The sequence below is a fragment of the Anopheles coustani genome, chromosome 2, assembly GCF_943734705.1.
Source record: "Anopheles coustani chromosome 2, idAnoCousDA_361_x.2, whole genome shotgun sequence".
NCBI classification, from domain to species: domain Eukaryota; kingdom Metazoa; phylum Arthropoda; class Insecta; order Diptera; family Culicidae; genus Anopheles; species Anopheles coustani.
The window spans coordinates 19,229,279-19,250,774 of NC_071289.1; the positions used below are offsets into that span (position 1 = coordinate 19,229,279).

Sequence of the window (21,496 nt, forward strand, 5' to 3'; positions counted from 1 at the left end):
AACGTTGTGATGTTTGAATCGTTGTATAAAGAACCCATTTTTATTCATGTGGGTATTGCTGAAATGCATAGTATAAGATCCTCTAGCAGTAATTGAACTCTGTCCGCTCTGATATACGACTTTGATTGGCAACACGTATCAATATCCAAGGTACACGTTGCAATATTCTGTTCGGTCTCATTATGGCAAATACAATTGGTACACTGCGCAGGGCACCAAATGGTCAGACTATTAAATAAACATTTTGAACTCATGCAAAGCCCGTTTTTACTAATTATTCTAGTATGCTGCTGGTTAACACTAGAATACATTGCTTTGAAATCTCGCCGGAATGCTTTCTAGGGGCAATTTTGACAGCTATTTTTAAACCCCTATAACTATTTTTAAAGATATTTCAAATCCGTAAACTGTTACTTTTTAGTATATTTGTTGACTATCTTTTGGCGTCACCAGGTCCCGATTCTCATAGAAGAATAAGTGATTGATTTAATCCGCGATTTTCAACCAACCGTTCGAAGAAAAACGGGAAAAATGAACTGAAAATTCAAATTTCGAATCAGTAGCGCCCCCTAGTGAGCCCTCTGGGAGGCAAAGCTGTCAAATGGGGTTCATCCTTTCGAATTCGTCGTCGTCGTCAGATCTTCCGATTGTGAAAGCGAGACAACAACAAATTGCTTCGTTTAGGCATTTACGTTCGTCAGTCAGTTTTGATACTAGTGATGGGGAAACTGAATCCCTGCAGGGATCGAATCTTTCGATTCAAATCCATTCTGAGATCCGGATCTTCGAATCCGAATCCCAATCCATCATATCATACACGCTCATCTAATGCCGATTTTTCATATGATGTGTTTAATTCAATGAATGATTAACATAAGAATATCACTATAGTTGACATTATTCTTCTAATTGTATTCAAACAGCACGAACAATCTAGTCCTTTTTGGGAACATGCAGACTAACTGATTTATCCGAGTTTGTTCCAAGAAGAGCAGCATTTATTATGTTTCAAAAAGAATTATGACAGCGTTATCATTCAAATTGAATCCATCGTGGGTCACTGAAACAGTGAAGCATGTCCTTTTGATGTTTTTTTGCACTTTCCCGGCGGGGACTTCATCGCGGAACGAACATGTTTGATGTTCTGAAGACATTCTTCACAAATAGCGCCTCAAACATGACTGATAAAATATATTTAAAGCTAGATTGCAGCAACAGGTAAGTAAACTGGTGCTTTGCATCCATTACAATATATCTAACGTATTTGAGATATACAATTGGCCCAAATGAGCTGTTTAATCACAGGTTCAAGCGCCGCTCGTTTTTGGCGGGAAAAAGCGAATTCTCTTCCAAAATTTTGAGAGATCTGGGCGAAATATGCTCACGACCTCTGCGGTAGCGGGTCTTGTTCTAGCAAATGACTTTCAAACGCTGAATCGGTAAACCGGTTCGGGCGAAACGTTGTGTCTGTACACGCACCACGCATGTGTTGGTGCAACAAATGCAAATGTGTGCGTGACCAAATTTGGTCTCTACGAGAGGAAATTTTCTCTTTTCTCTCGACGTGAGCTGATAGAATAACTAGAAAAGATGGATAAAATGTAATATGTTCCTTGAGGCAAAATTGCGCGTCAAATTGCGTTGCAAAGACCTTTCGTTTGAGGGGTCATTTGTGGAAATCGGTCAAGAAACTAAAAAGTTATGCGAGAATTGGCTTTTTTAACCTAAATTGTCAATCAACCTGATTTACTTTTTCGCCCCTTCGGGCGAACACATTCCCACCTGTGATTTTTATCAAAAACAAGAAAGTACGAAAACATCTACCTTCAGCACAAGTACGCGTCTTAAAAAGACCATTCATTTTAAAGGTTAATCGTGAAAATCGGTTGCAAGAATCAATAGTTATTAACAATTTAGCAATTTTTTGCGTTTCAGTAATCGAGGTTTATCAACCTTGTTCCCGGTAGAGTGCTGTCTCTTTTCCACACAATTAGTTTTCTCAAAAACTTGAAAGTATGGATGGATCTATTGTAAGACAACGTTGTGTGTTTTGAAAAGACCTTTCATTTGAGGGGTCACATGTGCAAATCGGTTAAGCGATCATGAAGTTATTAACAAATTAGTTATTTCAACAAAAAATACCAACCAAGGTTTCTGCACACACGCCTCAGAATTTCACAAACTAAGATTTGCGGAAGAGTCTTTGTTGCACAGAGTTATCAGTCTTTAAAAGACCTTGCATTTGAGAGGTCTGCCGCTAAAATTGGCCAAAATAAAATTTAAAAAGTTATTGAGAAATTAGTTAATTTAGCCATTATTTACAGTTGTGACCACGGCCAGTTTGGCGTGAGTTTCGTTCGTAGTGGTGGGTAAACCGAATCCCGAAGGGAAACGTCAGTCAGTTTTGATACACCGTGGAGGTTGGTCGTTCGGGCTTTCGATCGAGACTTCTTACACCGAAAGGGAGCTGCGTTCCTCTTCCACTCTGCCACTGTGTTTCGGTTCATTGGAAAAATCCTCTAGTTCAGTTAAAGAAGTTTTCCATTTTGGTTTTCAAACAGTGCGCGGTAGTTGGAGGGAACCCCGGTGTGTCCCCATTGTTCCTGCCGATAATTATCGCCAGGACGCAAGGATTCATACACGTCGCCGCAGTGCTCCTCGGTAAAACTAGTTCCGTTCGTGTACGAACCAAACGGCAATCACACAATCCACCAGATAAATGCAGGAAACTTGTTGAGAGGGAATCCTGGTACATGTTGTGAGGGAGATGTTCGGTTGGTTTCCATTTTATCTGCCAGTAAGAAACGACCATTATTGTTAGCAAAACCTCAAGCAATGGTACAAAAGTTCGAGGAGCAAAACCGAACGAAGCTGTAAAACTAAAAAACAAGGTTGTCTTCAAGCCTGGGACAGTTCGCTTAGCGAATATTAGGTTGTTGCCAATTGCAGCTAGACGAAAAAAGTGAAGTCTGATTTTTCTTTCGCTGACCCTGATTAAAAAAGTTGGCAGTTTGTTTCGAGACCACCGTCTTGGTTGCAAAAGAAAGACCAACAGTGCGAGAGAGAGATATACAGTGAAAAACGAGCACAAACGAGAAAGAGGTGTGCTGTGAGCAGGAAAGCAAAATTGGGGGGATAAAGCAATTCGAGAGTGTGTGAGCAGGCTGGACGTTGAAAGAGTGAGAGATCTTTTTGACAGCGAGAACTCGACTCCATCGTAATCGTTTCGTGAGGAAAAGGACAATTACGGTGGGAAAATCTACCATTTTCCATTCTCCATTCGAGCAGGCCACATAAATCGGTAGTGCTCGATGAAACCATTCTAAACTTCTGTTCACAGTCGAAATTTCGTCGCTGTCATTGACGAATCCGTTTGCTGTCCGTGGGGTCTACAAATTGAATCACTGTCCTTCTGAACCACGAGTGTTTTTCGTTGTGTTACCTCGAAGGTGTAGTTACTAAAGCTATTTATTCTTTTATATTCATCCTACAGTCGTGAATTTCGGAGTTTTTTTTCGATTGGAGAACGATTTTAAACGTTCCTTCGAAGGTGTTACTCAAAATAAAGGACGCTAAAAGGTAGCAAGAATAAAGCGAAAGGTAAAAACTAATCCTCATACCACCACTGCAGCTGCTTGCGCATACATACGCGTTGTTGGAAAAGGTTTTGCCAGTGTACGAAATTCAGCTCAGCGTGTTGTGAAGTGCATGAAAAGGATACTAAATCCATTAGAGACTACTAGGACTAGTTGCTGCCGGGGGAAGTTGCGGAAGACACGTCACAAACAAACCCGGACGCGATAGAAAAGTCCCCCTCAATTCTGAGACAATATGCTGATTAAACTGGTGAAAGAAGACTTTCCGTGTCTGAAAAACGGGTTTATATAACATTATCTTCGTGCTATCGAGTTTCTTCGGATCTACTTCAACAAGGTAGGTGGAAACCGTCGCATTCAATAGCTTCGTAAAATCTATTTGGTTGTGAGATTCGTTGTACTTGTTGGAGTAAATTTTTGCAACAATAGTGCAGTGTTTTACGGTTAAATTTACGCTGCTTCATTCTCTAAATATTGCTGAACCTGTTTTCCTAAGCTTTATTACAGCTGGAAAGTTTAGTTTCCATTATCAACCATCAACGATTTGACTGATCAATTAGAAAAAAAAATCGCCACAGGTCTCTTACTGAATGTTAGAGCAAATACGAGGAAGACGATTGCTACAGTGAGGGGTGCGGGAGCGAGCAAGAGACTGTGTTTGTTGACTGTCAACAAAATCAGCTGTCAGCAGGAACTCACCAACCCCGTCTGCTGTGAGCTGTCAAAATTCGCGTAGGCACTCACAGGAATGGCGATTTGCTTGTTCATAAACAAAACAACGAAAAAGTTATAGGAATCCACATTTATTCAAGGCGATGGTGTAGATACTTTAACACTTCATTAATGGACTTGTAGTAATGATGCAATGTACGATTTTAATGGTTAACGTTGCTTGCTACGTTCTTATTTTCCTTTTTGACTAAAGGTTTCGGACGAAGAAAATAAAACACATTTCTCGGATGTATTAACACGTTTGTGTGTGAATAAAGTATTCTACAGAACCCCATTTTGTTGAATATTACCATTGCAGGCGATCACATTTCTTTCTATTAAGTTAGGAAAAAGCACGTTGTAAAACGGTGTAGTTGAATGAACAATAATTGAATTGTTTTCTTTCACCATCGCACTTTAATAATGCATATAATATACGTGTAGTCTGAACTGACTTAGTTAAATTTATCGATTGATTAGAATCATTCGGTACATGCATCGCTCGCCGGTTCATGGAGCTAACTAATTTTGGCCCGATCTCACCTTACGATTCGGTTTTCGTCGGCCTCATCCTTTCCATCACTTTTGATGCTTTACTGCTGTGGCTCTTTGACGAGTGTATCCTCTCCGTCTCGGGCAACAGACTTGGAGGTCAACGAACCGTACATGGGGTGTTCTGCCGGCATTATCCAACTTGCTCGTTTTAATATTGCAGAGTTAGTTTTTCCAATCAATCACGAAGCAAAAGATTTGCAATGAGGCTATCATTTTTTAACATTTGTTGAATTATTCCTCTATAGTATGCCATCCGGAAGATGATTTGCGACGTGTCGGTTAAGGTGCCAGACGGGTTAACTAGGGGGATTTTCAGCAGACAACAAAGAAGCACCGCACCTTTCTTTGTAGTGTTCTACACATTCTAGACTGCGTATCCGAGGACTGGTTTAGTCCGGTGGAGAAAGTTGTGTTCGTTTCCACCATATCGTTTCTCAGTCAAACGAATACGGTAATAGTGTTGAAATATAACTCATTTAAAAGACCAAAGGATGCTACGTGTAACTAAAACCACCAGCCAACCAGGCATTTCTTACTGGCAAAGGATACTGGTGATGTTGATCGAAACAGAACCCAGATTTCTGGTGCAATGACGCTTCGGTCCCGGAACAGAGAGAGAATAACAAAGTCCAAAAGCGAAAGGAAGGAAAACTCACGTACATAAAGTTATATACGTCCGCAAGCTGGCCATTTTGAGCCCCGGCACGTGTAGATCCATCTTTCGTTGGCCCGTGTCGAGACGGTTTCCAGCCACGCCATGCGTCTCGGAAACGGAGCAGGGAAGCGAGTCGAGCTTAGCGATGCAGACAGACAGCGCAAAAAAAAAACAATCCGGGTTGGCCAGGACTTGACCCAAACCAACGGGGACAGGTTCGCCGGCGAGAATAAAAAACATGCAGTGAAGAAAGCCGCGGTTGAAGCAGCGAAACACGTCTCGGTACACACCGTGAAGAAGAGGACTTCGTCGATCCGCTCGGAACATCGAAGTGGATGCATTTGAAAACGCACCAGAAGAGCTTCACGTTATCTTTGTTTGCTCCGGCCAGTACGGATGCAGCTAAGAGCCGGTCGGGTCGGTCGCGTGCGAGAGCAAGAGGCCATTTACCAGAGGATGCACACAGAGCTGGATGGATTTGATATTCCCTTTTCGATGCTCAGCCCTTCTGGGATCTGGTTGTTGCAGTCGATAGCGTTTTTTTTTTTTTGCTTTTCACCCGTTTTCTTACGGGTTTCTCCGCGACGGTGTGTTGCGAGATAGTTTTCGTTTTTCCATTTCTTTACGACCACTTTTTTCGTTTGGTTTTCTGTGTGAAGCCGTAAGCTGTTACTTGTAGGGAGATGAAAGAGAGCCAGTACAGACGAGGGAATAGTAGAGTGTGGAAGGTATGACAAAATCTCCTAGGCCTTATGCCCAGCCTAGAGGTCTGCCGTCACGACTGCTCAACGAGTCGACCTGCTAACGTGCAACGGTGATGCATTTTTTAGATTATTCAAGACGATTAGAACATACGATGTTGGAGGGAGAAGGCGAAATGAAAGCAGAAGGAAAACCTAGGAGACAAGTGTAAACAGATGATAAGCAGTCAAACTTAAATTACAAACACAAAGTTTGCTTCCATCATTGCATCGAGGCGAGCAGTGCTTTGGAAGATGCTATTTGAGTCAACTGCACGACGAAGACCTCCACGGCAGCCGTATTTGTTTCCGTTCGAATTAACGCTCAAATGAACGTCGCCTCAACAGCATACCTAACATCCGTGTCACGTCTTCTGCCATCCCGAGCAATCTACCTTTCAATAAGTGGATAAACAGAGGGAGGGCAAAAACGGGTAAATAATATTTACAATATGTACAGCTTCGTGCGCGAGTGGTAAAAATACACCTCTAGATGCAAGTTCCCTGTTTTTTTTTTTGCACACAACCGACGAACCGGAAACAATATATCTATCCTTCCATTGTCTTCAAGTCCTCAACTTCCTCCAGACTGGGAAAGTAAAGTCAAATGGAAATGAGGCCAAGGATAATACGGACTGGACTGGATTGGCAGGGTTCGGTTGATCCGACAGTGCATCTCGCTGTCTGCAATAGAGATTTTTGCAATTGCATCGCGTTTTCTTTGTCGTCCCGACAAACATGACGATTGTCTGTCGTTGGATCTTTGAAGGGATTGGACGTGTTTACTCTAGCTCTCCTAGGTAGAACCGAGACCAGACGACTGCTCTATTTACTTGCCATCCATTTGGCTGCACCCGGCAAAGCTCAAACAAAACGATCCTTTGGTCAACTTTGTTCGCCGAGCAAATGTGCGTTTGTGTCTTGCATTTTGCTATTTGGTTTGAAATTATATTTAAAAATCCTATACACAGTAGAACACTTTATCACAACAACTTAGAAGAGGTACGAGTACCGCTAGAACAAAGAGTTTCCGGTGTTGAGTCGGGCTAGATCGGGGAGGAAATTCATCTTCTGGACCTAGATATACCGACCATCCTTTGTGTGCTGCTACTTTTGAGGCAAAAACGAGGCCACATTTTCCACCACCCCAACTCTTCATCGTCCCAGGGACATCGGGCTACGGCCACGGGTGGAAGGAGTCAGGTTGCGAGAGGACATGCGCAAAATATCATTCTACCTACGGGATGGGGCGAGCTCATGTATCTCTTTGTTTCTATTTGCGCCCGGCCACACGGTTTTGTATTAATGAGACGTTCGGAGGCAAATTGTATGGTGTACTTCTTCCCTTTTAGATTACACATAATTTTCAACACATAGAACAATCGTTTTAAACTATCCAACGCGATGGTTTGGATTGTACCCGCCACGTGGAGCAATAAGCTGTATGATATGACACCCAAGTATGTGCATCAAATGCTGCGCAAGTGTTTTCGATTGGAAGTTAACACCTCGCGTTGTTATTTTTTGGTAATCTAAATTTCATAACATTGAAACAATTGTTCAAATATTGCCCAAACCAAAGGCACATTTTTTTAACATTGAAAAGGCGCTGGAAGTGAGAAAACAAGCATACGTGCAAACATAAACAACAGAGCAGCTAAACTGGCAAAAGGGTGAAGTAAAAAAGCATGAGGAAATCGACCTCCACCATTTATGCAACATCTCGTGCCACCGGAGTTACTCGCATAGGAGAGCGCTGTAAACCTCGCCGGTTGGAGGACGATGTTTTTGCTCGTATGAATTATGAACGAATGAAACGTGAAGGAAGTGCTTGGAACTTAAGCTTGGAAGTAGGTGGAGCATGTGCGAATGGTCGAGGATCAATTACCAAAATCCATTCACTAACTTCCTAGGCCCGGCACCTTGTCAGAGCGGAAGCAGCGATGTCGAAACCATCCAAAGAAAGCAATTGTTGCCGCCGTACAATTTGATGAGGCTCTCCCATGGTCTATCCACTTGCAACCCCAGGCTGGGCGGGCGACGGACCATGTTGAGGCATGAGTCAGCTCAACGGGTTGATGTTTATAGTGGAAGCTGGTGTGTGCAATCACCGCCACCACCATCAGGCCGAAGAGATATTACTGTAATGGATGCATATCCAAGAGGGAGGTTCAGTGCTTAATGTGCGCTCGTAATCGCCGTTGCGAGGGAAAGTGGCTCCAGAAACAAATGCACTTGTTGTAGAGTTCCCCGTTATGCGCGGAGTTGAGGTAAATAATCGTTAAATTATATCTGGTGTAATGATGATTGGAGGTTGCGGGAGAAAGGTTCTTGGGTTGTGCTATAGTAATCTAAAATGATTATGTGCTTTAAATATCCAGGAATCGGTAGGTGAAGGTGTGGGTTATAAGCTCCATTTCTAAGCATGCTACTCATGGTTTAAAACTATTTGATCTTCTCAATAATAGAAAAAAATTGAATCTACACTCGAAATTAGGACGGAAAAGTTGTTAATTAGTTTTTCCATTCTCAAATGAGACATGTGTGAGCCTCTTCGGATGCCTTCGGTAATGAGCTACAGGTGAAGTTAATAGGACCACCTTTTGCAACCGGTTTCGATTTGAGAGGACATTTTTAAAAGCTCATATTTTACTAAAGTAGTGTTAAATCTTGCTGTCTGTCTGCCTGGTAATTGAATGATCAATAAATGAGCGAAGTTACTAATGATGCAGTTTTTCCATCGGCCACTTTACCCGATATTCGCACGACCCGACTAGATCCGGTCCAAGTAATTAGCGAACACATAGCCCACTCGTCCCATGATGTTGTCGCCTTATCGGAAGCAACACAATAAATAATCCGTTACCACCACGTTGGCTGGCTTCTACCAGAAACACACGTTCCGGCTTGACATTTGGGGCAGTAATGGGGGACATGGTTTGTCTTACGGTCACAGTCACACGCGAATTATTATCATTGTGTGCAATCCGACGCGAAAATAAAGTTAATTTTAAGGCCAGATCCATTGTTGTACCGTCGGTGCATTTGCAATGTAGCGCAATCTGCGTTCCGAAAATCGTAAACGGTGTCACGACGGGGCATTTCCCCGATAAACTCTACCCGACCACCTCGAGGTCAGCTTCATGCTAAATCAGCTGCCTGAGTTTCGTAGAGGAGGGTGGAAGGTCCGCGAATGTATTAACCCCACTTTTCGTTGGTGTGGCATTTCTTTTATTACACAACGCTTGTGAATTGTTTGCTTCACGAACTGACCTGTCTTTTACAATTCTCCTTGACATGTGGCCAGTCCACCCCGTTGGGCTGTACTCCTGCGGGGCATAGTATTGAGTCCGTGCTTGATAGACAACGTGGAGACGCAATATTCACCATTGATTGGCGGACTTTGGAGTGAGCTGTGACTCCCGCAAGTTAGTGGACTCAGACAGCAGCAGTGGCGTTATCAGGCGCAGTGTTGTGCGGTGTTGCTCCCGGGATGACCCAACATACCCTGTACCGTCCCGTACAACCATGCCGTGTGGCTCACGAATGTCTGATAGCGCTCTCGTCCGCTTTTGCCGCCGTGCCCTATCGGTGGTCTAATGAGGGTTCATATTGCCAGACACGTTTGTGCCTGAGCTGTGCGTAAGCTGATAGCAAACAGCGTACTCCTACTGGCCTATGCCACGTCTGTTAAATAACGCTTTAATTTTGTGTTTTGTTTCATCGTTTTTCCTTAAGGGGGTGATAAAAGAATCAGTCCAACCAAATGCCTGTCGTGATAAGATATAGGATATAGGTATAGATAGGAGGGGGTAACCGGCGGTGATATGGCTCTAAGATATCCGTATGTTTTGACAAGTGATTGGCACGACGGGGTGGGTCTGGCTTTTCACTCTAAACGTAGTTCGAATAGGAAGAAATCTGGAACTTGTTGCCTGAAGAGCTTCAGTAAGAGGGTTTCTTATCGCTTATTGGCTCGGTCGGTAGCCAATCGTGGGAATTGTGGAACTAGTGCGTCTAATCAGCTGTTGCATACACCTCTCAAACAGTCTCGGGGGATCAGGTTTTCGTTACTGGGTAGGTTTTCGTTGTAGGGCTTCTTTGGGTGTTCACGTTTTTAACAACTACTGTTATTTATATTCTGCTTTTGTCTTTTAATTTTATTTTTTTACTTCGCCAAATAACATCCGTCCCTGGCTAGGGGTCGTTGGTTCGTGAGTGTCAAGAATTTGTAATGTTTACACTCTTTGCCTTTCCGTTCTTCCAACTACGTTTCATTTTCCTTTTTTTTTAACGCGTACGTACGTATTTGAGCAATGTCATTGGCCTTTGTGACGGTGTGTGCAGATGTGACGTATCCTTCCTTACTGCGGTTCGCCTTAGCAAAGGCCAGGGTTTTTCCTGAAAATGTACGTCCGTCTCATCGAAACGTCAGAGTAACGCACACATAGAAACAAACGGACGTTCGGATGGTTTATCTTTGTATTTTCGTTTTGGTCCTTAGGCAGGCAAAATAAGACGTGGAAGATGGACTTCTGGCGACAGCCCGTGTATTATACCTGGGTTATGTTGTTTCTTTTTTTTTTACGTGTGCCCACGAAGCACACGGACCTTCGAATGTTGGGTTGGATTGCGCAAAGGTAGCTGGGTTTTCGTCCGTTGTGTGCTGCGTATATTTTCCTGATTGGGTGCACGAATGTGCGTGAAGCATAACGGCACGCGGAAGTGTGCGTTAACTATGCGAAATTGACAGCGGGTGTGTAGGAAAGCGATTCTTTTCTAGCGATGTTAATTGAGGTCTTGGCTGGTTGTTTTAGGGATCTGTTTTTTGTCGATTTGCTCATCATCTCGTTGAACTCGTTACATTTAGGCTGACTAGGTGTAAAGCAGCATCGAAGATATGATTGGTGGGGAAAAATGAGAGTTGGCGAGAAGCAACCGAAAAAAAACCAGAAGGAAATTGCGTATTAACGCGACGTCGGGGTCCACACGGTTGGCACACGATTGGCCTCAGACTCTTCTCGCTCTCTGTATACCTCTGTATGTTTCTCTCGCATGTTGCAAAACGGCCGTGCATAACAGAGAAATACAGAGAGGCTGGACTCAAAACATGCACAACATCATCCCGCACGATGTACACAAATACTCGCATCATCATCATCATATCGCTGGTGGAAAACGAGTATCTTCACTCTATCGTCATCCTTCTATTAATGGTAATAAAAGAGGATCATTATTGACCTGCCTTATAAAAATAGGATCGAATTCCGTGTTCAACGTTACTGTAGGAGTGTTTGGCAAAAGGTGGAACAACCGATTCTTACCAGCCTTTTGGTGGTGCTAACGGTAGAAAATCGGAGGTTACTAAGCTAAATGGGGATACTTTTCGAACAAGGACGCCATATGGGCTATAATGTCATCGAATCCGTCCATTCCGTGATTCAGCAGCCTTCAGCGTAATACGAATACATATCACAGCGAGTTCGTTTCATTTTTCTTCTTGGTTAAACAAATGCGTCATGCGTCATCACCACTCGGACGCATGGATTATGCTGTATAAGCATTTTTTGGTTCTTTGTTGGCACCGTCATTGTAAGAACCAATGACGTTCTCTACTGAGTTTCACAAAATTGAATTTGTTTACTCGCATGCTTGAAAACTTTTGGGAAGGAATTTTCAATAGTTTTGTTTATGCTTTTAAAATTAGTTTATTGAATCTGTAAATTACATGTTAATTTACAGAACCTTAAGTTGTTGGAACATGTAAGCCACTTTCAAGGTTATGTAACCTTTCTAGCCTCGGTTGAAGCATTGCAACTTCCTACAATGTTCGTGTTAACATTGAAAGCTTAATCGAAACATTCAACCGTCCACTCGGGGGAAACAACTTTCCTTCTCGTGCCTTTCGGTCGTCAGAGCAATTAACCCAGAGCACTTTTTCGAATGTGCACACCCCAATGTGGAGCATAAAAATCCACCCTCCCTCCACCGAGCCTGTGTGACTGGTTCGAGCCACAACAAATCAACTGTCACTTCAAAGTTCGAACGGACGTCAAAGAAGAAACAAAACAAAAAAAATCTGTGTGTATATCATGGCTATACATATTTATTACGTCGTCGTTTTTTCAATGCTTCTTCCTTTTATGTTTGTATGCTTTTTTTGCGTATGGTCACTTCCTTTTTAGCTGCGGCGCAGTCCCCGAGAGGTTTTTCTTTTTTCAGTTCCTTTTCAGCTTTGCTATGTTAATTTATGCCAGTTAATTTTACAATTGTGCTGTGTGCGTCAGTTCGTTCGATTTTCGTTACTGCCCCTCGGTCAGTGGTTTTTCCTCATTTTTCATAGTCAAGTTTTTCCTGTATTTTATTTTTATTTTCACATTTTTCTGCTGTCCTTCAAAAAGTCGAGGATAGATCAGGTCCATTTTCGGCCGTACGGACGGGAGCGCGAGAGAGAATATACGTCGTAATGTTTGAGATCAAAAACAACAAAAAACAAGTTAAAAGATAAATACGGTTCAGAACATAACACTCGCGACTTCTCGCGACTTTCCATACAACACACCCTTATTTGACGGATCCGTCCGCAGTGGTGTTGGTAGCGGCGGGAGGATAACAGTGGATCGAACGCACACTAGCGCAGAATCGACCAGCTGATTTTGTACATAACACAAATCATCACCCGACACGGTGACCATGGCGTGCGCAACACTAGCACCAGCGTAGATATTTGCCCCTGTCCTCTGAGTGCTTCCCCTTCTACATGTTTCCCTTTATTCCTTCACATTAAAACATCATCCCCATTTTCATCCCCCACCCTCTGCATGGAATCGACCTCATGTGGTTATGTATACCACCGCACACCGCCACCTGCTCATCAGCAGGTCAGCTTCTGTGCAAGTGTGTGTGTGTGTGTGTGTGTGTTATGGTCTTTTCGTGGGAGGGGGTTAAAGATTGAGGGGGGCTTGTGCGCGATGGTGAAGAGAACGGTTTGGAACACATGTGCGATGAGTATAAAAAACACAATATTACAGTTTAGTTTAATTCCATCAATCCAACGTTGGTGACGGGGGTGGGAAAATGGGGGTGTTGAATAAGGGATGAAATATTCGTTCCTCTGCTTTCTCACCTACCTTCTTTGTTAGCTACCTTATGTTCTTTTTTCTCTTTCTCTCTTTTCTCTCTCTCTCTCTTTCTCTCTCTCTCTCTTTATCTCCTCCCCTCTCTCTCTCTCTCTTAAATTATTGTTGGTGCTTGTTTTGTCATTGCTTTCAGTACGAAAACCATCGTACCTCCGTACTACCCTTCGTTGCGTTTCGCTCGATCGAAACCACTTCCGCACTCCCTTTCATCCACTACCACCACCATCAGCAGCCCCCCTTTGTCTATGCTCGGGAAGGGCACCCACGTTCAATCTGTTGAGATGTCCCACTCGTACCGCGAGACTCGTGCCTTCATCTACCATGACAGCGAATGTGTACGGGTCCGCGGTTTCCCGAGAGCGAAGCTAGTGAATGTAAACAGAAAAAGAAATAAATAAGCACATGCGCGCATCTGATCGCGTGGAGGTAGGGTGGAATGGGAAGGGATAAGGGACACGATGGGTGGATCGGGGGTAGGTACTAGTTAAGGGGTGTAATCATTCGCGAGAATGAGAAAGCGGAACAGCACAGCGTGTGAGCTTCAAGAGTAACGACAGTAGCAGCAGCCAACCGGACCCAACTCTCTTTTTTTTCTTTTGCTTATGTTTAAGGATCCCTTTTCGTGGATCCCGACAAATTGAAATGGGAACCAGAGAGTGCCACAAAAAACGGGGCTCTAACAGAGGCCGTATTAGGGGTCCTCCACTTCATTCCGTTTTATTGCGTATTGCGTATTTTTGCATGCTTCGGAAGATTAGTCCCCGCAAAGAAGTTCCAAAATGGTCTGTTTCAAGTTGCCAAAAAAGGAGATTGATGAATCTGACAGCCGCGCAATGTCATGTTTATTTCATGCTCGTACGAATTTTTACTAACTCGTCGATTACGAGAGAAAAAACTGCTTTTAGGGGGATCGTACTTTAGCATAAGCTTATGATGATAAAGGCCTGGTGCAGCAGTACGTTGTAAGGCACCAATGTCTACAATAATCTCCCCTTGGTGAGCTGGTTTTGTGGATAAGTCCACGCATGGACGATGGAGGACTTTGATGGACTCAGTTGGCTTGAGATTTTGGGTCCGAGCAAACTTGTTGGAAGAGAGTTGCGAAGGTTTCATCTTGTTCCATAATCGCTGATTGAGCACAGTGAGTTTCAATTTTTATTGCATTCGATCGATTTCAGGTACGCTTCACATAAACATACGAAATGGTTAGTCGACGTCTAGCCTTGTGGACATAAAAAAAACTGTAAAATGTTCAACATTAACAAAAAAACTTTTACAAGATAAGAGACGAGCTTAAAAATATAAAACGGTATAAATCGGAGGCGAGAGACCCCATTACGGACTGTAGACAACCAGCTGTGTAGTGGACTCAAGGTACAGGCAACCCTCACCTCTTTACTTGCGGCGCTAAATCTGGGCCACATCGTGCGTACAGGCCTCGGTTCACCCGGTGTGTGTCCTGCCTTTAGTTATATTGCTGCTGCTTCTCGTACCCCGCAAAGGATACCACAACGGAGATGAAGAGAAGCGCCCAAGGCGGCGATTGGAAGAAGGAGCGATTGATCCGTCGTCGTTTCTTATTTCTGCCACATTCGCAAATGCGCACTTGATAGAAGGGCACGAATCTTGAATCCAGTTGTTCGCGAGCCGAGCGAAAAAGGGCAAAATAGGCAGTATCGCACCCTCTGGCGCACGGACGCACACAGCCGTACCGTGGGTCGGTGTGTTTATATTTTTAGAGGTGAACAAGCACACAAGATCGTGTGCCGCATGTTGATGATCGGCTCGATCGAAGAGTGGACCGCGAACGTCGGTGGACTTGCCGACGATCTTCACACACCAAGCGAGTCCGCTAGATTGCGTTTTTTGGTTCGTTTAGGACTTTGGTTTTTTTAATGCCTTTTAGTCCCCTCTAGCTCCACACACAGTTTTGTGCACAAAAAGGAGGAGGAGAAACGTTTTATGAATATTGGATGAAGTCTTTGTTACGTACGTCTTGTAGTCGTGTGTAGGATCATGCAACTTGAATGACTAGAACTTGTCCGTCATCGATGACCGGTTGGACCGGATGATTCGCCGTTGGCACGTCATCTCCGAGACTGGCGTCAAAGTTAGATCGCATGCAGCAAAAATCGATGAATCTGAACCAAATCGATTTTTTGCAACCACTTCGTAAAAGTCAAGGCCCAATCATGTGCTCTTTCTTTCAATAATAGTGTAAAGTCAACCATATTTCTGTTCGAAGCAGACGTGACAAACTATTCTTCAATAACCATATTAATTAATTTATGTTTCTATGGTTTTCTTTACAGGTATGCATGATGGTTTGGCAGCGGAGATACTGGAAGCGTATGTTTGTAAACTGTTTATGGCCTTGGAGGTAAACGATTCATCCAACTCGCTAGCCAGCAGAACCCGTTTGGATAGTACTTCCTTGTAGAACTGAAGGTGATTTTACGATCGAAAGAGTTTGCAAGAGAAATAATTTTGTGTCATCAGTTCCCTCATTTCCCTTATTTCCTATTTAATTCCATTGGCTATACAAAGGCTGTTCGTTTGACGAGGTCGTTATGAAGACAGCGGCCATTGAATTGAGGTATTGCGGTCACCGTCCAACCTTGGATCGATTGTTAAAACGCCGGATCGACCGTGAGCCTGTGGTCCCACTGTGTCATCTCGCGTTGAATGGGTTAGGTAACGGCTCTCGTTTCAACCTCTCTCGCTGTGCGAAGAGAGTAGCGACTTGGTCATAGCTCGTCAAGGTATATAATGTACCTCTTTTTTCACAAGTTTACAGCTCAAAAACTGTCATTTCCGTGTCATCTTGAGGGCAACACCACAACACTTGGCGAGGTCGTTGAAGAGTAGACACGAGCCTCGAGCAGACAAGTTACAATTATAGCAGGCTGTTTGCAATAATAACTTCAACGGCAGATACAGCCGATCTGTATCTGATCGTCTACCCCGTTCTGGTTGCTTACTCCGAAGGGGACGATAAATATTCCGAAAAAAGCCTTGCGGGCTGTTGTCGAGCGAGACATTAATCTATGGGACTTTAGAAGGATTCGACAAAGCGCGAGCCACATGGTTGTCTTGTCGTAGCTGCTGCTACAACCAGTTGGTAGTGTATCATTTATTTTGTCACTTTTCGACGCAGTTTGGATGGTGTTGGTGGTTTCATAAGTCGATCTGAATGGTAGACCGTTCATGGTATGTATCGGTCATAATTATGAAATTGCTACAACGCGAAAATGAAGTATAAGAAGGTTTTTTCTCTTTGAAATATGGTCATTCGATTGGCGAATGTCTTCCAAATTAGCTAACCTTTAGTTTCCTCAGTTTTTTGTTGTTGCCAAAAAAATATTCATCCATTTTGTTTGCAGCGTGATCCAAAAAGCGGAAATATCCGTGGAAATGATGCACGAGGCTATTCGATACTTAATTACAGTGCAGCGTCGATGCAGCACTTCGTAGATGCACTGTCAGTTTGATGTACATCCGTTCGATCCGGTGCGGTGTACAGTACATTCTGTTTTTGCCACAAGCTCGATGTAGGAGAAACGCGGTGGCGTACGAAGGGTGGAACACCTAGTGTGTTGTGGTTGGTCAGGTGTTGCACGAGTTCGTTTTCTTTGCGTTTTCCTTTTCCACGACAGTAGAAACTTGAACCCATCTAGAGGGCATCTGAATGTCTTAGCACGGGCAAACATTTCTTTCCGAACGAGAAAAAATAGGCTTGACGATGGTGCGTCTAGAAGGTTTATTTTTTCCTAAAGGTTCAATAGAAGTTGCTCCAGTAAAGAAGCTAGAAAAATGGTAAACCCAAGAGTGTTTAACTTCCATTGTGGAAAAATAATGATCGTGTCATTGGAACGCGTCTTCATGCGCCAAAGTTTATTCGGAAGTTATTGCGATACAATCTATATTCAAAATAGTACGCAAAGTGCAAGACACGAAAGTTTAATTCCAAACGTACCATGCGCCGCACAATCGTAAGCGCTCGTGCTTTTGATTTCTTGCCCAACAATATACTTCCGTTCTACTTGGGGTTCTACTACTTCTTTGAACAATTCGCTGGGCGGTTTGCAGTAACCTTCAAGTAAGCTGCCCTCGTGGCGTGCAGGCAGTGGCAGGCGAGCGTGCGTGTCAGTTGGCCTCGGATAGCGCAAACGGTGACTGGCTGGTAACGGCAACAAAACACGATGGTTCAAAAAGTTTCAAATCCCCTTCGGTGGGACTGACGTCACTGCAGGGTTCAGGGTGTGGGTTGAAGAAACGAAGGGCTTTTTTAAACCCGTATGCGTGTTGGTTTATGTTGCAGTTGATAGGAAGCCCTTCCATAAAAGCAATAGAACTTTGCTTGTGTTGAATTTACTTCGCTGGGAGAGAATTGGGAACGGACATAAAAGTAACTCGTTCAATCGCAATTCCAACTCGCCGCCGCTCGGAAACCCAAGGGCATAAGGTGATACTTGGAGTCATGGAAGTAGCTACACTTGGCTGAAGGGAGAGGCATCCAATCAAGGCCTGTTGGTACACGTACACGGATTCCACCAGCGGGACCAGTGTTCAGTCTTGTTACCGGCACGTGAAGCATATTGATTTCATTTGATTTTAATTCGCTTCGTTTTAGGTGAAACTAGTTACCCATCATCCCTTCCATAGCTAAGGTGGCATATGACGACGACAGTGATGATGATGATGGACTGCACTGTACGGCAGTATAAGGAAACCTCAGAGGCAGAAATAGTGCGCGAGCAATCATTGGTTGAATGCGGATGAATATAGATCGTGTAACATCTGATCGACTGTTAAGGTCTTCCCGCTGAGGAGTAGGGTGTACTACCAATGGATGGTGGGAGTCGTTTGCACGTGTGTCTGTTCGAAACGCGTTCGAAGGAGAACTGACACGCGCACTTAGTACACGAGCAAGTTTACGTTACGTCAGACTAGGGTTCCACTTTGTCTAGGCTTTGTGCAAGAGGCTCGGAGGTGATACCAGGTGATACCACTACAGCCAAGAACAAAGGTCTTCAATGTTCGCCTCATGCGCACAGCTCTTCCTCATCGCTGAGGCAAGTAACACCTCCGCCTTACCTACCAATCTAGTTGTGATTCGTAAAACGTTTTCCGAGCTACTAGCAAATGCGTCACAAGAATGGGAAGTGAGTCCACGGCTAGTCCACTTCACCTTCCTTTTTCTTCCCGCTGCTTCAAACAGCTCGGGTACCGCGGTTTGTCGTCAAATGTATTGAGGTTTCTGTTACGCAGTTTCTCTCAACCTTCCACCCTGCAGGGCACAACTCCACCCGTGATATGGAGTCGGGTGTAAAATGGTTTGAAACCAACAGCTAATGTATAAACCCATCAATTTGGCTCGACGACGCCACGCGGAACTGCTGACTGCAGAGGAGCCGAGCGACCGTTAGACATCACTTTCTTTTTCACCACCCGCGGAAGGGTTGTGCTTTTGCCGCTAAACAAACCCGCGCTTAATGGCGCAGGACACTCTCTCTCTCTCTTACTCCTCTAGAGCACGCCGAGCCGAGCTGCCGAGGTGTGCTTGGACGATGGACCGAGGCCGTAATAAACTATTCGTTACCCTTTCGCTTACTGTTACAGCTGCTGCGGTTTTTTTTCTACTTCTCTTCAACACGTGTGCTCTGTGTGTAGACGAGAGACTCTGACAGAGCCTGATGTTCGCAACCATCGTTCCCCTGCCCTCCGTAAGGGGAGGGATTGAGAAGCACTAGTAGTGTCAGACACTGATCGAAGTGATGCAGGCACGTGTCTCGCTAGAGAACTAACTACTACCCTGCCAAGCAGCGGCCCGATGATAGTCGTCAGCATAATAGCATACAGAAGATAGGGTTTAACTCCCGGTATCTGCAATCTGCAAATCTTGTGGCTGCCAACTGTGTGGTGAAAGGTGGTTGCCTGCCCAACGTACAAGTACATAATCAATCACGTTGCATTATAACTTCTCACAATGAAAATGTACAAGCTCGGTTACAGTACAGTCTATACCGAATTTCTATACCGCACTTTTCAAGGACTTTCATCGCTCGAGCTCGACAATTATGGCCAAACCTTACTCAAGTGCCTGGTAGTAAAGATTATGAAACAGCTGATCGACTTCGATAGAATAATCAACTAAGTTGATGATGGAATGTTACATACAGCTTGTGAGCAATGTCAGAACCCTTCGGAAGATAACATCCATGAGTGGCGCGGCGCACGAGGCGTCATGCCAGTGTTATCTGTTTTTTAAATGGGTTGGTACGTTCGGCATAGTTTCTTCCGTGGTAGTGCGAGTTGAAGTTGACCTTTTTTGCGCTGCGTTACGTCAACGCTTTTGAGGTGGCCTCCATGCTTATTCGGTTTTCCGGCTGGCGTTTTCCATTTTGCTTGAAGTGAAGGTCCCTCAGCTGGTGTTGTTAGTCGTTAAAGTAGTAGTTGTTTTCAACATGCAATTTGCAATTACTTTGCAGAAATTAATATCTTAACTATGTACCTGCGAATATGTATAATTGTTGTGTGCAAAGAGTTGCGACATTGATGAATGCCAAGAATCGGACTTCTTGTAGGCTCATCTTATCCAGAATATCAAACTGCCGAGTTCTGAGAGTATGGAATTTTGATATAAATTTAATCTCAATGAGTTTCGTCGCGAAAACTCAAAACCATCCAGCCACCCAATTAGTATAACTGTACTGGCGAGTCGTGTGTTTTGGCCTCGCCAAATAACCAATCTCATTAGGTGAACAAAAGAAAAAATTAACATAGCTATGAAGGTCAGTCTTTGGGCACCTCCGGTCTGTCTTAGCCAAACAGATCGTTCGTACATTCATTCGTTAATTCATTCGGTTCAGGTGTCTGGTGTCTGGTTTGATGGGGTCTGGCCGTTAATGGCGAGCTGTACGGCAGAGGCAGACACTGAGTAGACCGTTTTGCTGGTGTGTGGCAACCCGTGTTTCCCTTCGTCTGACATTTTTGGAGACTACGGCGGTACTAACCACCAACACCACTGACGACGACCGTTTGGAAGCAGAAACGATCGGGTTGAGATACTCGGCCGATTGCAGACGTTTGGGCTTTGAGTTTGTGATGACAGAAGTGCTGAGCCACCTCGGTTACGATGAAACACTGTACTGGGGAGTTTCGTACTTTTGCTAAACCAACCAAAAACCTTCAACAGCTACACGAAAACTGCCTTCTTTTCACTTCTGTGTGGTGTTCCTCGATTTCGCTACGTACCTCTGCGTGGTCGCCACGTTGTGGTGACCTCGCTGGTGGACCTCTCTTGCTCGACCCCCTTTGGTGTGAACGACGCACCGATGAAGGCCGACTAAATTCGACCGATAACGTACGAATCTTTGACCTTGTGGTTTAATGTTCGTGGTCGTTGATAAAGTGGCATTGCAGTTGTCATGCTGAGAAAGAGGGTACTTGTTCGATTGCGATGTTTTTCATGGCTTGCCTTCCAGACAGTTCCGCTCTGATGTCTTATGTTTGCCTTTATCTTCTATCGAAGTGAAAATATGTTTCTTGACCAAAAAATTAAAGTGCGCTTAATCTGATGCTCTAAAAATTAAACATTGTTCGTTTGCTTCATGTTTACAGTTTGGCAGATAATAAGCTTTTATGCCTCGTTTTATGTTCTGTATCTGTTATACATTAAATTGGATATACAAAAATGTGGGATTGGGAAATGGTGGTTTTTGTTGTTGTTTCATATTGATATCGCCAGTGTTCGTAAATTGCTGTTTTCTTACGCAATCCCTCGGAACGAAGCTGGTGTCGCGTTCAAAACAAACAAACGAGCTTCTCTTTTAACGAAATCTGCTCGAATCGGAGAACATTCTTCCTAGTCTCAAAAATAGAACTGTGTCATGTGCGTGTGTGGCGGTGCTGCTTGCCTGCGAAACTGAGATGGTTTCTAATTTGGTTCAAACGATCGCGCGCGCGCGCCCTAAAACGACGCACCAAATCGCTCGATCGATCCGCACTGATCCGCACGTGAGAGGGCGAGCGACGACGACGCAGCTGGTGAGCTCCCCGGCGATGACCACCCTTCACGAAGGGCCACTAAGACCAACC

The 21,496-nt window shown here is 44.1% G+C and overlaps 1 protein-coding gene across 2 annotated transcripts in view; it reads left to right on the plus strand.

The window, feature by feature from the left end:
* Positions 1-2,426: 2,426 nt before the first annotated feature.
* LOC131267761 (protein Atossa) overlaps positions 2,427-21,496 on the plus strand; it is a 34,405-nt gene continuing 15,335 nt past the window's right edge. The window contains exons 1-2 of one of the 2 annotated variants that reach the window (XM_058270715.1): positions 2,427-2,661; positions 3,494-3,933. The gene's annotated coding sequence lies outside the window, so the exon portion shown is untranslated. Of the gene's footprint in view, positions 2,662-3,098; positions 3,934-21,496 lie in introns of those variants that run through there. The other variant, XM_058270714.1, reaches the window with a different exon arrangement.